Below are 14,918 nucleotides of genomic sequence, written 5' to 3'. Positions count from 1 at the left end.
TCATGAAAATCAAAGAAAACAACAGGGTTTTGTTTCGTGGTTTTTTTTTGTTTTTTAATTTTAATGTGGTTTTAACACATTCACAAATAAATCTGTATTTATCTACGTTTAGCAGGTAACTTCTGAAAGACATCCTTTTGCTCTCCTCCCATAAATATTTCTGCTTTTGGACACATCAAGGAGTTTGAGGCAAAAAGAAAAAAGGAATACCATAGACTACAAATGTTCAGTATCTGAAACCCATCTAGCTCTCAAATGAAAGTAATCTATCATGGAATTTAAAGTTTTCATATGAAAAAAGGTTTGGTTGTTGTTTTCTAAGTAAAGCAGGCACCCCAAAAGAAATGTGTGAGAGTTGTCTGCCTTCATCTACTCTATGACAATTATGTCAGTTACTTCTTGTTATCTGAATTGAAATGAACTATTACTAGTATACTTGTCCTAATGCTGCTCTCATAAAGTCAAATAGGTAACTGATCCAAAGAAATCAAAGGTAGGGCTGCCAAACCTTAACAAATCTGACTTAAGAGAAGTTATATGAATTATTTTTCCCAGGTAGACTCAATGTTAATAAAAATATTTAAATTAGATTAGTTACAGTGCTTCTTTGAAAAAAAAACAAAACCCAAACATCAAGAAAAAAAATAATTGTGGGTTTATTTTTTACCATAACTGTCAACACAATTTGATGAAAATGTATGTCAGAATTATAAGGGCATAGCATTTTTCTGAAGTGCTACTCATGAAAAACATTTCCCATCCCTAATACTAATATAACTGAAGGAGTCCTTTGGGAGACTGTCAGTATCCATGGTATTAACATCCTGAGTCTGGGGAATCCAGTGTCCTTCACCCATCCTTAGAAAAAGCCAAAGAAATTTACTGCCTCTAGAGGTCTATATGTGATGCTTTAAACAGTAGCATAGACAAAATACTAATATTTCTATCTTTGATTTGACTGTTCTTGCAGGTACCACAGTCCCCACATCACTTCATTCTTCATAAAATAAATAATTCAAAGTATGTATTTATCCACATCACGTAGCACATCATAGTTTCAGTTTTGTTTTCTCCCATTTATTTGTTTTAATCTGTTTATTTACACTGTCCTTAACATATCTTTATATCCCATTCAAACTCATGAGATTTCTGGTTTATGCTCCAGTTTGTATTAGAATTTTTACACTAGATTTAGCCTGGGGAGAAATGTAGGCACTTTATTTATTAGGATAAACTTATATTTGTAAATAAAAGGAGCAGTTTCTTTATGTAACTCTTCCTCCGACATATGGAAGTAGCTTACACTTGCTCCAAAACACAGAAAGCTGTGATCTGCACTAAGGAGTCATAAGGAAGAGAGGAAGGAAAGAGTGGATAACAATCAGGTTAAAAACTGGTTTTATAATCAGCAAGTATTTATCATCACTGAAACAGCTATTATCCAGTATAATCAATGTAGAATTTAATCTATAATTCTAACACATTTTTCCAAGTCTGTGCTGATATATTCGTAACTTCACAAAATACTTATTTTGGACAGAAACTTTTCTAGTTTTGCCTAATCTTTTTACACACAATTTGAGTATCATTCCAAACATTTCTATATTATGTGTGGATTAACAACATAACCTTTTCCAGATGTTTCAGTAGGATATTTTATGCCTGAATACAGAAGCAGAGGACCAAAACATCACCTAGTTTGCTTTGGCGTGGGCTTTTTATTTTGCTGTGATCGAAGAAATGCCAAGTCTGGAAAAATGAGGATAATTGTTTCAAAGTTATGAGTTTTAAATGAGGTGTTTTCCTCCAAAAAACTTTGTCTAGGATTTTTTTTCTTCTCACTCTAAAATGACATAAACTAACAATATCAAACGCACTAAGATATCTAAATGTTAACGTTCTGGTGTCCAGTGATGATGACAAGATCATGAAGCAGAGCTCCCATTGTACTTAAAACCTATTAAAGCTATGGCACTGTACTGAGATATAATGGATTCAAATACCTAATTTTAATGACCTCTAGTTTGGAAAGATGTCTTCTGCTGATTCAGAAATTCATCCAATGATTGGATCCACGTGAATATCTACCAAGAAAAAAGACAAGCAGAAATGAGTGAGTTCAAATATTTCAGGTCTGGGATTGTTTGAGTAAAACCCACTGAATACTATTTCATCCATTAGGTTATTAATGGGACCGTTCAAGTCCTCTGCTGAAACTTAATACTCTTTACTTTGGGAATACAAGTCTACTGATGAGAGATAGCGTTCAGAAAGGCATTTGAAGTCAGCAAGCTGTGACATGTTGACACTCACCTTTTTCCATAAGGACAGTGCATCAGCATGTGGAATATAAAATATGGATGGTTTTCTTCTCTTTCCTGATTATTAGTAGATTGCATGGAGTGGATGACAATTTATTTATTGCCAGCTGTCTGAAATACCCTTTATAAGGACTTTTTTTTTTCTAGCTAAGCCGGGGAATGCTTATTTACCTCAGGAGACAACTTGTAGTTGTATCATAGCCATGAAGCTGTGCAGTGAAGCACATGTTCAGTTTAAGAAGACATCTGCGACTTCAGGAAAGTGCTTCAGAATAAAAAACAACATGTTGTGCACGTACAGTTTTCTGTTCTCCATTTGACATGAGAGAGTTCAGGAAGCTTCAGCAGAAAACAAGGGAGACTAAGCAGCAGCAAGTTACTGCACTGGCAGAGTGCAATTACTGCAATGGAAAGGCACAAATGGTCCATCCTTAGCAGATGAGAAATACCGAATTGATTTACACCACATGATTAAACATGTTCTGGAATTGTCCCTGCTAGGAATGTTTTCTAGATTTGCCCTTCAAACAGCTGTTCAGCATACCTGCTCATATCCTTCTGCTTTACAAGACAGCTTCACAAAGCTCTCTTGGGAGGGCAAACCACATTTGACTTAATTTTATGGAGGCTCCTTCCAAACTCTACAGGAAACTCGCTCAGTACCTCCTTTAAGGGGCCAAACACAGACCCGCATCTCTGTGCTCCTCCTACAACCTTCCAGTTTACTTTTTCTCACAAAGGCACTTCAGGGAGAGGCATTTCTCAAACTGGCAGAAGAGATCTATCTAGGCACACAAAGGGAGAATGATGGGAGTACTCTCTGCTATTGTGTGTATTTACAACTGGGATACTGTTGTGACACCAGGTTACTGCCCATCAACAGCATTTATTACTGTTGTTACAGAAGCAACACTGCTAAAATATGGGCTGTTCCTTGATGCCATTTTGTTTGATGGCAAAATGAGAACACAAATATCTGCATTTCTGGGGAGAGCTGATGGTGAGTTGCTGCAAAAAGTACTCAAATACAAAGAGACAAAACAACCAAGTTAATACAATTATGTTTCCCATAATGAATCTTCCTTGTTACTTGCTTTCTTGTCACACTACTGTCAGGTCTAATAACATAGGCATCATCTTCTACTCTGAATTATCTTTAGAGTTTGTCTTGCTGATTTTTTCAGCAGTAAAATCTTCAATCACAGTCTGTCAAAGACACAAAGGAGCATCAGCCTGCTTTTTTGGTTATGACAGATGTATTCCTGCACCACTCCTGTTCATTCAGAATGTTGTAAGGATTTGTGTAGGTTTTTGCCTAAAACAACATACTGGTTGCTCTCATTTATTCTTGTTAGCATAAACTCATGCTGTTGATTTTCACTTTCAGGTTCCTACGCAGCCCATCCCCACTCCATCTACAATGGCTCTTTCCTAATAACATGTCAACACCTTCTCTGATCACTGACTCTTAGAAGCAGGCAAAACTCCTTTCTTATGTTTTAATTCAAGAAGAGAAGTGTTTTTTTCCATGCTGCCCTCATGCCTAGCAGTTCCCTGGAGACACCTGTCCATCTGCCCACTGGGCTCCAGACTCCAAACTCTACTGTGACACCCACAAATACACACAATACCAGTCTGCTCTTCTTCTACCTACAGCTTGGTAGGATCCTGCTCCATGACAGCAGCTCCCAGTTCTTATGATAATATTAACAGAAGCAACAAGGACTCAATAAGCAAAAGGTCTTTTGTGGGAATAGACTTCTTTCTGAAAAGTCCAGATGCTAAACCAGCTTTGTCTAAATAATGACAGACTAGGAAAGAAGAAAAAGGGACTTTCAAACCCTTACAGTTGCGCCCTCCAACTCCCTCCCAGTAAGAGGTATGAAGGATGAACAAGCTTTCTAGTTTTACCAGCAGTAGTAAGCAAAACCCCCACAGTTCATAGGGAATAAGTCTTCTCCTTCACTAGAAAATGCTAGAAATCACTGTAAACCTACATTCAAAGGTACTTAACCAGCATCTCTTCCTCTATCAGCATGGTATTCAAGCTATTTAATATCACTTTCCCTTTCAAAGATTGATCACACATTTATTAAGGTGCATCACTTCTGATCTGATCTTCCAGCAATTTATCATGCTTTTACTACCTATAACTGTCATTTTAAAGATTTTTTTTTTAAGAGTGGGAGTTTCAAAAGAATATTTTCTAAAAACACATCCAAATCCCCATGGTCACCTACAGTTTTTACCATACATTTCTAAATCCTAACTATAAAGTAAGATTAACAAATAATTGCACTGCAGTATATTTGGTGAAGTGACTGTACTTTTCTTCACCAGTGAAAGGTGAAGTGGCCAGCTAAAATGAGAACTAAGCAGCTAATGGAAGAACACTTCATTTAGGAATGTAAGGAAGTGTAATATGCCACGCACATCCTAAATTAAGTCTTCTGGTATTGCAGAGCCATGACTGCAAAGTCATTGTGTGTATATGGGTGGGAGTCGGCAAATAGCTGTGATGGAAGCTCAAAGTTTCTCTTTAATCTTGTAATGTGTTCACTGGTATTTTATTTACAGAAGCAATTACTTCTGGCTATATATAGTTAGTTACTGTAATAGTTATCTTACAGGAATAGCAACCAAGTTTTATGTGTCAACATTCTCCATTCACTGGAATTTTTGGAACTTCTTGTGAGAGAATGAATTACCTGCGATGTTGCAGGATAACCAAGACAAACAGAAGCAACCAAACTGGCCATTTTATAGGCCTGCTAGTACAGTTAAAGCCAACGTTGCTGGGTCGCTGTTTCTTAAACCTAACAACACTGCTTTAAACTTAGCAAAGATGAGGCACTACATACGTTTATGTTACTTTAAAAATGTTGGCCTGGTTACAAAATCCTGCGCACACTTCAAACTGAACAGATATTGCAGCTGAGTCTGCAAGACTGACAGTAGTTATTTAAAATAGCGGTTACTAGGATTGCTAGCAGAGACATTTTCAAAGTATTGCTAACCAAACTGCAGGCTGCCATGCTAGCAAAAGTACTGACACACATTACAACTACAACCACAACCAAAAACCAAGCTCTAACGTCACCCGGTGAAGGCCACGCCAGGGTCTAGCAGGATATTCTAGCAATAGTTGTTGGTGGCAGTTGTCACTTCCAGAGGGGCTGGATCTAAGGGGAAAACACATCTCTCCCTGCATGCGTCTTTCTCAGCTCTCATCTAGGATCAGGTTAATCCATCTCCAGCTGCAGCTCTGCTGAAGACAGTGGAATTTCAGACAGGTGACAAAGGCCTTATGGGACTCTCATTTTCATCTTTACATTTGTGTGGATTTGGCCACACACATAAAAACCCTCTTCTGGATTTTAAAGCACCAGCTTGCTTTCAAAGATTGGAAAAGAGAGGAAATGATGACTGAGAAATAAAGAAGTTCTCTAAATGCTAAATTGTATCAGAATATCTAACACTATGACTACATTTTGACTACATATAAACTTTGTTTCAAAATTATCCACGGATTACTTAGAATTACTTGGTTAGAATTAAATCAAGAATACTTGGTTTAAGTATGCCTGTATGAACTGTCAATGCCAGCAACAGGCAGACAGGGAACATGGCAAAAATCAGATTGTTACTGTCCAGGCACTGACTGGAACTGGTCAGAATCTTTCTGGCAGGAGTTTTCCTGTAAAATTTAAGATTCTTATGCAGCCCCTTTATGGGCTAATACCTGAGTGCATGATAGTCACTGTTTATCCTCACATGCCATTTTAGGAAATGCTATTAGTAGCCCATTTTCACAATAAGGAACCAAGGAACAGAAAGAGTCCCTCATTGAAGGTCACACAGGACAGCTGTAGCAGAGGAGAAAATTGAGTCTGAGATTCAGATTAATGTTCCCTAGACCAAAGCCCTTTTCATAGCTTGCTGAAAGCATCTGATCAATTTGTAAGCACTTAAGCTGCTATTCGAACAGACAGGAATAATGGAACACGTTTCAAGGCCCCTTCACTTGCCAGCATCATCTCCTGTTTTCAGAAGTGATGGATTTAGTCCCTCTGTAACAAGACACGCGGCCTCATGGCTATTGAAGGTCCTTACCCAGGTGCTTCTGCAGAGCCAGCAGAGGAAACTGGAGACTCTGATTTGCCTCTGAGGCATCCTCATCCCACATGCAGAGAACTGACAAGCAAATATATCTATATATATAGGGTAAAATAAAGAGGGTAAATCCTTTTATATGGATAACAGTACAGGAATAATGGGGGTTGTTAGTTCAATGGATGACCACTTTAATTCTGATTCTCCCAAATGTGACTTTTCCCAAAAAACCCTGCAGCCTAGAAAACAGTTTACTATAATCTTGAGCATACTTATTTACAAAAATCAGAACTGACCTCAACAGAAGCAGAGCTGTCCTCTAGCCATCTTTAAACCACAATTTGCTTCTGATTCTAAAGAGACATTCTCTTCTGAAATAAATTCATGCAGTAACTCAGGAACAATAGCCTATACTGGAGTCTAAACATCCCTTAGTATTCCTTATCTTCCTTTCAAGATTTAGTTCCTTTTCCATTCCCTTAGGTATACAGACTGGACATATTAGCATGTAACGCAGCTTCAGGAGTAATCCTGCAAAACAGTTGCTGGATCAATAGGGAGAACAGTCACACTATCTTCTCTGCAGCTGTACAGTTAATGGATCCACTGGAATACCAATGGATTTTGAAGATGCAGGATATGGTTCTCTACCTTTGCTGAAGGCACATAATTTGTCTTTGCTGTCATCCTTCACAACGGGAAAACAAAAAGGCTGTGAGGATAAATACCTGTGCTTTGTGGAGCAACTCAGAAGCAACTCAAACACACTCTGACAATAGATATTTCATGCTATATGTGCATAGGGACTACACGTCATATGGACCATGCGCCCTGCACCATCCACACACAAAGAAGAGCTGCTATAAATGCATACAGAGCAATTACACAGCAATGGCCAGTAGATTCAGTAGGTGTTGGACTAAGAAAGTTGCTGCAGTGTCTTCCTCAAAGTGTAACTTGGGATCTGAGCATAGAGGACCCTCATTCTGAGAAGGCATCATGACAGATGCTGTAAAGACTGTGGGGCATTTAAAGTCTGCAAGGGTGGAGGTCACATCAGTATTCTGGGTAGGCAGTGCATAGGCTAAAGGTAAGGTCTAACTATATGACCAAAGCAATAAGCTTGTAGTAGTGGCAATAGCAACAGTGACATGGAGCTTCCATTACAAGCACCTACTACCACACAAAATAAAAATATCAGTGCTTTGTCCAGCTGACAAGTAAAAACATGAATACAGTGCAAACTATTTCCTGACAGATCTCTGCTTCTACTGATTGACATTTCTATCAGTCCCAAATCAAATGGTTACTTAATACAAACCACCCATGTCACTGCTGGGCACACAACAGTGTTTAGGAGTCAGAGGCACAGATGAGGATGCCATCACATTGTATTTTTGTACAAACACAGCCAGTGAGATGGTCTCTTCCTCAAGACCTTTCAGTATAAATATAAGGCAGGAAGAAACAGAAGAAAACAAAACCAGATGGGTATTACAAAAGCACTTTGAGAGTGTATTGGCAAGATAGACGCGTTCTTTTAGGCCCTGTAGACAAAAAGAAATTGAGGAGGTTTTGAAGCAGGGTGCTTTTTTTGGCAGATGCTCTTATGTCTGCATTGTTTGCAAAAGGCCTTTGCTAATTAATTGGGAAATTACTGATTTTATTTCTGCAAGGCCACGCAGACAGGTGCAGATAGATAAAAGCAAGCTCTGCTCATGCTCTGAGCTGCCCAGACATAAGCTAGCTTCCGTCTGGAAGATGTAGAGTCACATTAATGTGGCACCATGCCCAAACTAACATACCCTGCCTCTCAGGAGTGCTCATTAGCTTAGATTCATGCAGTTATCTTAGTTCTGGAGTGGGTCTTTTTGGTATCTGACAAGCTAAGGGCAATGGCAAGGTCTTTCTGGCCTCCTCTGTGTACGTATACCTTTACGTCACTACATGTTGCAACCTTTTGTTGAGAAATGGACTGTTAAAAATCACCAGGTCTCTTCTCCCAGTTGACCTCCTAAGGAAACGTTTGTCAGTCTGCCAAAATGATAAAAAAGCCACATTAACATCTCATGGTTCAGCTCATACCATCATGTAAGCACAGCAATGGCTGCAGGAGAAGCTAATGCACGAGCTGCCAAAGCACTGAGGTAGGAAACAGGAGTATGGATTACATTGTTTATGAAGGCTGAGTACCGACCATACAGCCCTCAGCATGTTCCTGCAATGTGGCCAAGAACCAGGTTGCACTCTCATACCAGAAGTAATTCAGCATCTGCCTACAATGGAAAATTTGGGGGAACACTGTGATGGACTAGATTTCTTCCAGGTCTGAAGGGGGAGAGAGGAAGACCCCCTGGCTCCCCTCCCTTTCTGACATTTCAGGTAGCACAAGTTTTCCAGCTCCCAGAAAAAGAGAAAGACATGCAGGTATGCTGAATTTCTTGCCACTGACCACTGTTAGGATTCATAACCCATCACCCTACAATAAAACGACAAATTTGACTGGTTGTATATTGAACTGTGGCTACTGTGGAAAAGATACAGGATTCCGTCCCCACTGGTAATACAGGATATGGGACAAGTGCGCTCAATTTAGCTTTTATTTTCTATCAGACATAGGAAATTGCACTCAGCCATAGGAGAATGCTGCTGAGACTGCAACATGAAGGACTCAGTTAGGGGAGAAAGGACAACACAGGTGCTCTTCAGATTTTAATTCTGCCTCCTTGCGTTTATTTCTCTATGCTAGTTTCAATTTTCCATGCGAAGCCTCCATTTACCAGTAAATATTTGCACAAAGGGCAGTATAAAGATTACACAAGGAGCTCTAATTGTGGTGTTCTGCTTGGCTTTGCAGCCTAAATAATACTTTTTAAATACAGCTTTAAAAAACCGTATCAGGCATATATAATTGTATGATAACATTTATACTAATATACAGATCAGAGATTTTACCATAGTTACGCCTGGAGTGTCTTTTGTGAGCAACTATATGCTTTTTTTGTCCAGCCTGCAGACTGCTACAACAGCTGAAGCAGCATAAAGCTGCAGCTCATGCAGTCCCTGTTAGCAGGGCCAATTAGTTCAGGTTAAGTGCTGCACTAGCTACAGCTAGACAGCTTTTGGCCATTGCAGAGCATAGGTGGATCTTTTGCTTGTAAAAGAGCACATACACATATCTTGTGCTGAAGAATTTCCAAGCACGAGCTTGAGAAAGCATTCTATTCAGGGCAATACTGGAATAGGCTGACACTTAAGTCCTTCTGAAACCAGAGGGTAATCTGTGTTTAAACTTAGTCCTGTGCTTTAATCTGCTCTTTTACTGTTTTGCTATCCTGAATAGAGATAAACGTAAGCACGTGCTTTCCTGAGTGGAGCTCTAAAAACATTACCATGCAGCAGTTCAGACAAAGATTTATTGGTGTCAAGTCTAGCCCCTATCAAAGAACAATAACACATAGAACGAGCATTCCATCTGGGAAATGAAAAGCTGTTTCACTTTGTAACTATAATGCACTGCATTAGAAAGTAAATCCTACACAGGTAAGAGAGGAAAAAAGCCTTCTGTGATTAGAGTAATTTTATTGAAAATTATCCAAATGACAGAGTTTCAGATTTTATATACTCGATTTTACGACGGTTGGCTCTTTTGAACTGAACTCTGAAATAATTGGCCAAATGCCCTTTTAAAGGTTTAGAGAAACGTCAGTCTTAATCTTTTGCAGCAGGGGTCACTATAAACAAATCTAAAGAAACCTGCCACCATAGAATACATATGCCAGAACAGACAATAGGATCACTTATTATAGATAAGGAACGGTGTCACCGTAAGCAAGCAATAGAAAAAAAAATACAAAACCACCAACATTTTTATATTGGTAATTTCTTCAAAATCAGTTGTTCTGGCTTAGCCCATCCTTACAAGAACACTAACCTATTTTTAAACTATTAATAGAAGAGAAATAAAGTTGACTCCACGATATGCACTTAGCCTTGGGAATTTTAATGCGGTGCATCAAAGGAGTCAGATGACACAGGCGGTATTTTTATGTTCTGCACAAAGTTTCTCTGAAAGTATTACAAAATATAATCAGACCAAGTATTCAAATATGATTTTAGAGCTATTTATAGTCACAATCTTCTGTTCTTATAGTGCACCAAGTTCTATATTTAAAGACTGCTTTCACATTGGCATAAGAGCAGCATCTGATCTGAAATATAAAATCTCCAGAACCTCACCTATTGTAAATGACAATGTTTCAGATGAAAAATTGTCTGACGTTCTAACATGATTTCAATTGTATTACATTAGCTGGTTAAATTACAATAGCTCAGTCTTAACAATGGATTTCCCTAGTATTAGACTAAACTAGTATGCTCTTACTAGGATAAAATTCCAAGTGAACCAGCTCTGAGCCTGGAAGCTCTATTACCTTTAAATATGTGAACAGTCATACTGAGGTCTGTGAGTCAGATCCTCAACTTGTGTAAATCACAGGCCCTATTTAAGTCAACAGAGCTATGACAGTTTATATCAGCTGAAGTTTTGGCACCAGAGATACAAACCCATGCATAAAGACAAATATGTGCATAAGTCTCTCTCTGGGCCCCTGAAAGCTATAGAGGTCAGTAAACTTCATCAAAAGAGAGAAACTGCATTGTGTTTAAAGCCATTCATTCCGGACTGCTAAACACACATTTATTATAAAGTCAAGATGAAAAATTATGAATTATTTAAGTTTATTACACCTTAGTAACATTTAAGACGTTGCCATTCCAAGGCTGGAGGACAGCTGGCTGGTAGTTATGACCACAAGTTACAAATATTTATGATACAAAGCAGAAGACCTTTTAGGGTAATGGATGCTCAAAAGCAGCTTTAATGTAACAGCCCACTTGCTCCATTCTTCTAGTGATGGCTCCAGAAACCAGCACCCATTAAACTTTAAGCATGAGATGGATTTCACTGGATCCTTGCTGAACATTTACTTAGTAGATACAGATGAAAAAGGAATAGATGTAGAGATTGCAGGGAAGCACAACATTATATGAAACTAACATGGGTGACAGACACTTGGGACAGTTCTTCCAGCACTAGTGTACAAATGTTTGTATAGTTTGCACGGGTAAAGGAACACTAACATCCTATGTATTATGCTCTTACCTACTCAGTGGGCTGAGAGAAAGGGCATGTATTTGTGTCTTCTATGGTCACATTTGGTAGTGTGTTTCACACAATGATGATTTTTGCTTCCCAACACCCCTGTTTAAAATAACTAACCTTATTTCCCAGTGGGTTTTGGCTAGCAAAAACAGTAATGTTCCTGATGTTCCTAACACCTTTCAAACTCCCATCAGCCAATAATGGAGCGTAGGCATTTTGCATGTCCACTCATTGTCCTCTGGAGTGAAAGGTGGCTGACCCTCTCGCACTGTGACAGAGGCGGGGACCCTGTCCCACAGCTCTCACACCTTCACCTTGCCCAACACGACGGGGAAAGCCCATACCCACCGACACGAGGGAACAGGGCAGCCGATAACCACGACCTGACACCGCCATCGCGGTGCACCTCAGCAGCCTGGAGGCCGCGTTAGGCCCTGCTGGGCCTCCCGGGGGAATCCTGCAACCCAAAGAGGCAGGGAGAGGGGAGACCCGGCCTTACCCAGGTCTGATGAGGCGCGGGGAGAGACGACACACCCGCACGGGCGGGCCGGCTTCCACCCTGCCCGGCACAGGCACAGAAATCGGCTTCCCTGTGTCCCAGCGGTGCCGCTCCGCTCCGCTCCGCCTCTCCCCGCTCCCCTCAGGGTCACAGCTCGGACCCGGGCTGAGGCCAGATCCGCGCCCGCCGCTGCAGCGCCACCTGGCGGCCGCACGTCCACCCGAGCCCCGCCGGCAGCGGGAGGGCAGCGCGGCACGATCCCTGCTCCCCGGGGACAACCCGACCCCTCGGGGAGCACTCAGCACCACCTTCGCTTCTGCCGCGCCCCTCGGTACAGCGGGAACACGGTGGGGCCGTGGGGCAGACGGGGCCGGGGCAGAGGGCGGGGCCTCCGCCGCTCCCGCCCCCCTCCGGTGCCCGCTTCCTGCGGCGCGGCACCGCTGCCGCTTCCTGCTCCTCCCCGCGGCGCGTCGGGCGGGGGCCTCCGCCATGGCTGCTCTGGCGGCCCTTTCAAACGCGGCAGCCGGCACCAGCGGGTAACGTCGGGGGAGCCTCCCGTGCCTCCCGTCCCGAGGGTGCGGGTGAGGCCGGGCGGGCAGTGGCCTGCGGGGCTGCGCTGTCCCGGGCGCTCTCCGTGCCGTGTCGCGCCGGCAGGAGAGGGGTTTGTGTTGTCTCCGTTGTTCAGGTGGAAACGAGATGCTTTATTCCCGGCTCTCCGTTTCTGCCCCTTGCCTGTTCCCCAGCTGGGGGTGGAAGGGCTGCTCGGGGCTTCTCTCGCCGTGAAGCTGTGCCCGGGGTCCCGCTGTGAGGGAGCGGCGGGGTGCGGGTGGGCGGGACCGCGGCACCCACCGGGCTGGGGATGAGCGGGAGGCGGCCGGGGTCCCGGAGCCGCTGGGCTGCTTCCTATGCCCCCTGCCTGTCCCGGAGCAGGATGGGCCTTGTGAAGGGGGTTGTTCTCGTGGTGCTGCCCAGGAACTGGTGTCCTTCCCAGGCAGGGAGGGTGAGATGGAGCTGAAATAGTTCCTCTTGAATGCTGTCTACAGATCTCGGGAAAGTAGGATGTTGTCTGGGGAAGAATAGGGCTTCCAAGTGTGTAAAGTGTATTTAGAGTTACGTCACGTTTCTGGACTAAAAGGCAGTGATTTCTATGGCAGTGAGTCACCAAGCAGCAGCAGTGCTTTACTGTCAACTCCCCTTGTGCCTGTAGGACTCCAGAAGTGAGTGTTATTGGTGTGGTAAACTGTTGTCACCAGACGTGCATCTTCTGCATCCTTCAGGAGCAATGACATTGCACTTAATTAAGCTGTCCCCCAGGTTTTGGATAATGTCTGTTTTCATAGATGGTTTGAGATAAGTGAATTAAATAATGCATGGAAAGTGTTGCTCCCCCCCCCCCCCCCCCATTCCTGCACACACCTTTTCTGCTTATGGCAGGCTGCTGTTGTCTTTTTCCTTAGTAGGATCAGAGGAAGCAAACTTGGAGAAGAGTGCGTGTTCCAAAAGGCATGCCCCTGGTGGTTTGCGTTTTTGGGGGTACTTCTGTAAGAAGCAGCAGTAGGTGATACCCTTGCCAGTCTTATACCTTTTTCTTCCTGGTTAGCATTGGGGACTGTTTTGCTGTGTGTGTGTACCCTCTATGTCTCTCTCTTTCTGGCTGTAGTTTTCCAGTTAGCACTGGAGTCTTCTGATTTGTATCTGCAACTCCTTTCTCAGGCAGTCCTGACTGGCTTTGTGCAGGAAAAGTCCTTGGGAATCCACTGTTCCAGCTTCTCTGAGCAAAAGCGTCTGGGAGTTTTCCAAGGTTTTAACCTTAAGAGAATTACAGTAAGTTGGATTTATATTCTGAAATACAACTTAATTTTTACAGATGAATAAAACACCTGGAGTGATAGAATAATTTCCATAAAGTTCCCTGCCATTGGTCTGCATAGTGTTTTTTCCTCTTTGCTGCTGACAGTGTGCTCACATCTTGATTTCTTCTTAGGATGTTATTCTAACATGCAATGGAAGCATCTTAAAATGACAAAATCAAGCCTACATGTAATTATTGAAGTGGGTCATTCTGCTGCTACTAGTAACAGTCTGAAATTCACTTGTCATATAGTTTTCCTAGTGCTTTTTATGTCCTGCCCCAGATGCTTGGTGTTATAATAAATGGTCGTTTGGCTGCTGCTGTTTGATTTAAGAAGAAACTACAATACAAATTTCTGTTATCCTTTATTCATGCTAGAAAAGAAGAGGCAGCAAAGCAGAGTTTGAGGAGCTTCCTGCATAGACAGATTTCCTTTCTGGAAGGGACAAGATACTTTAGATTATCTGGAAAAGAGCTTCAGGAGTTTCTGTGTCCTTTTCTGCTAGAGAGGGGTCGAGGGTTTTTTTTCAGTTACTGAAATGAAATTAATTTCCAGGTATATGTGTGGTGGACTTGTGTTTGTTTGGGTCTGCATTGTGGTGTGGGTTTGTGAGTTTGGTTATTTTAAATCCTGTGTCTTCAGGTAGAAGAATCAATTTGGTTAAGTTGTAAGGTGCAGTAGACTTTGGTGATATTCAGATCTATATTTCTTTAGTTATGAGGGATCTATGGGACTCACTGTAGTAAGGTTATAAGATTTAAATTAGCCTGATTTTAATGAGTAGCTGACAGGCAGGGAGAAGTGTGCTATTTTCGGGCATCGGGATAGCTGTAGTGCCTTGTGGAGCCCTGCATTGGAGGCGGAGAATAGAAGTGGTGGGAACAAAAGAGCTGGCACAAAACTGATGCCAAACTATTTGGAGACTAGACCTGGGATATATATTTGTCTACAATAGCAATTGTTTCAAT

The 14,918-nt window shown here is 41.9% G+C and overlaps 1 protein-coding gene and 1 long non-coding RNA gene across 2 annotated transcripts in view; one reads left to right on the top strand and one right to left on the bottom strand.

The window, feature by feature from the left end:
- Nucleotides 1-640: 640 nt before the first annotated feature.
- LOC133280467 (uncharacterized) lies at nucleotides 641-12,408 on the bottom strand. Its single transcript, XR_009747181.1, has 2 exons — nucleotides 12,133-12,408; nucleotides 641-2,084 (listed from the first exon to the last, which is right to left on the bottom strand). It is a non-coding gene; the product is annotated as an uncharacterized LOC133280467 (long non-coding RNA).
- An 89-nt stretch (nucleotides 12,409-12,497) lies between these two features.
- Nucleotides 12,498-14,918, top strand: part of SRBD1 (S1 RNA binding domain 1) — a 125,439-nt gene continuing 123,018 nt past the window's right edge. The window contains exons 1-2 of the mRNA XM_061475325.1: nucleotides 12,498-12,633; nucleotides 13,811-13,921. The gene's annotated coding sequence lies outside the window, so the exon portion shown is untranslated. The remainder of the gene's footprint in view (nucleotides 12,634-13,810; nucleotides 13,922-14,918) is intronic.

This window comes from Pezoporus flaviventris, unplaced genomic scaffold (genome assembly GCF_033815535.1).
Source record: "Pezoporus flaviventris isolate CSIRO_AGI_PZ_B2104156 unplaced genomic scaffold, CSIRO_AGI_Pfla_v1 ptg000083l, whole genome shotgun sequence".
Taxonomy (NCBI): Eukaryota; Metazoa; Chordata; class Aves; order Psittaciformes; family Psittacidae; genus Pezoporus; species Pezoporus flaviventris.
This window is presented reverse-complemented; position numbering and strand designations above follow the sequence as displayed.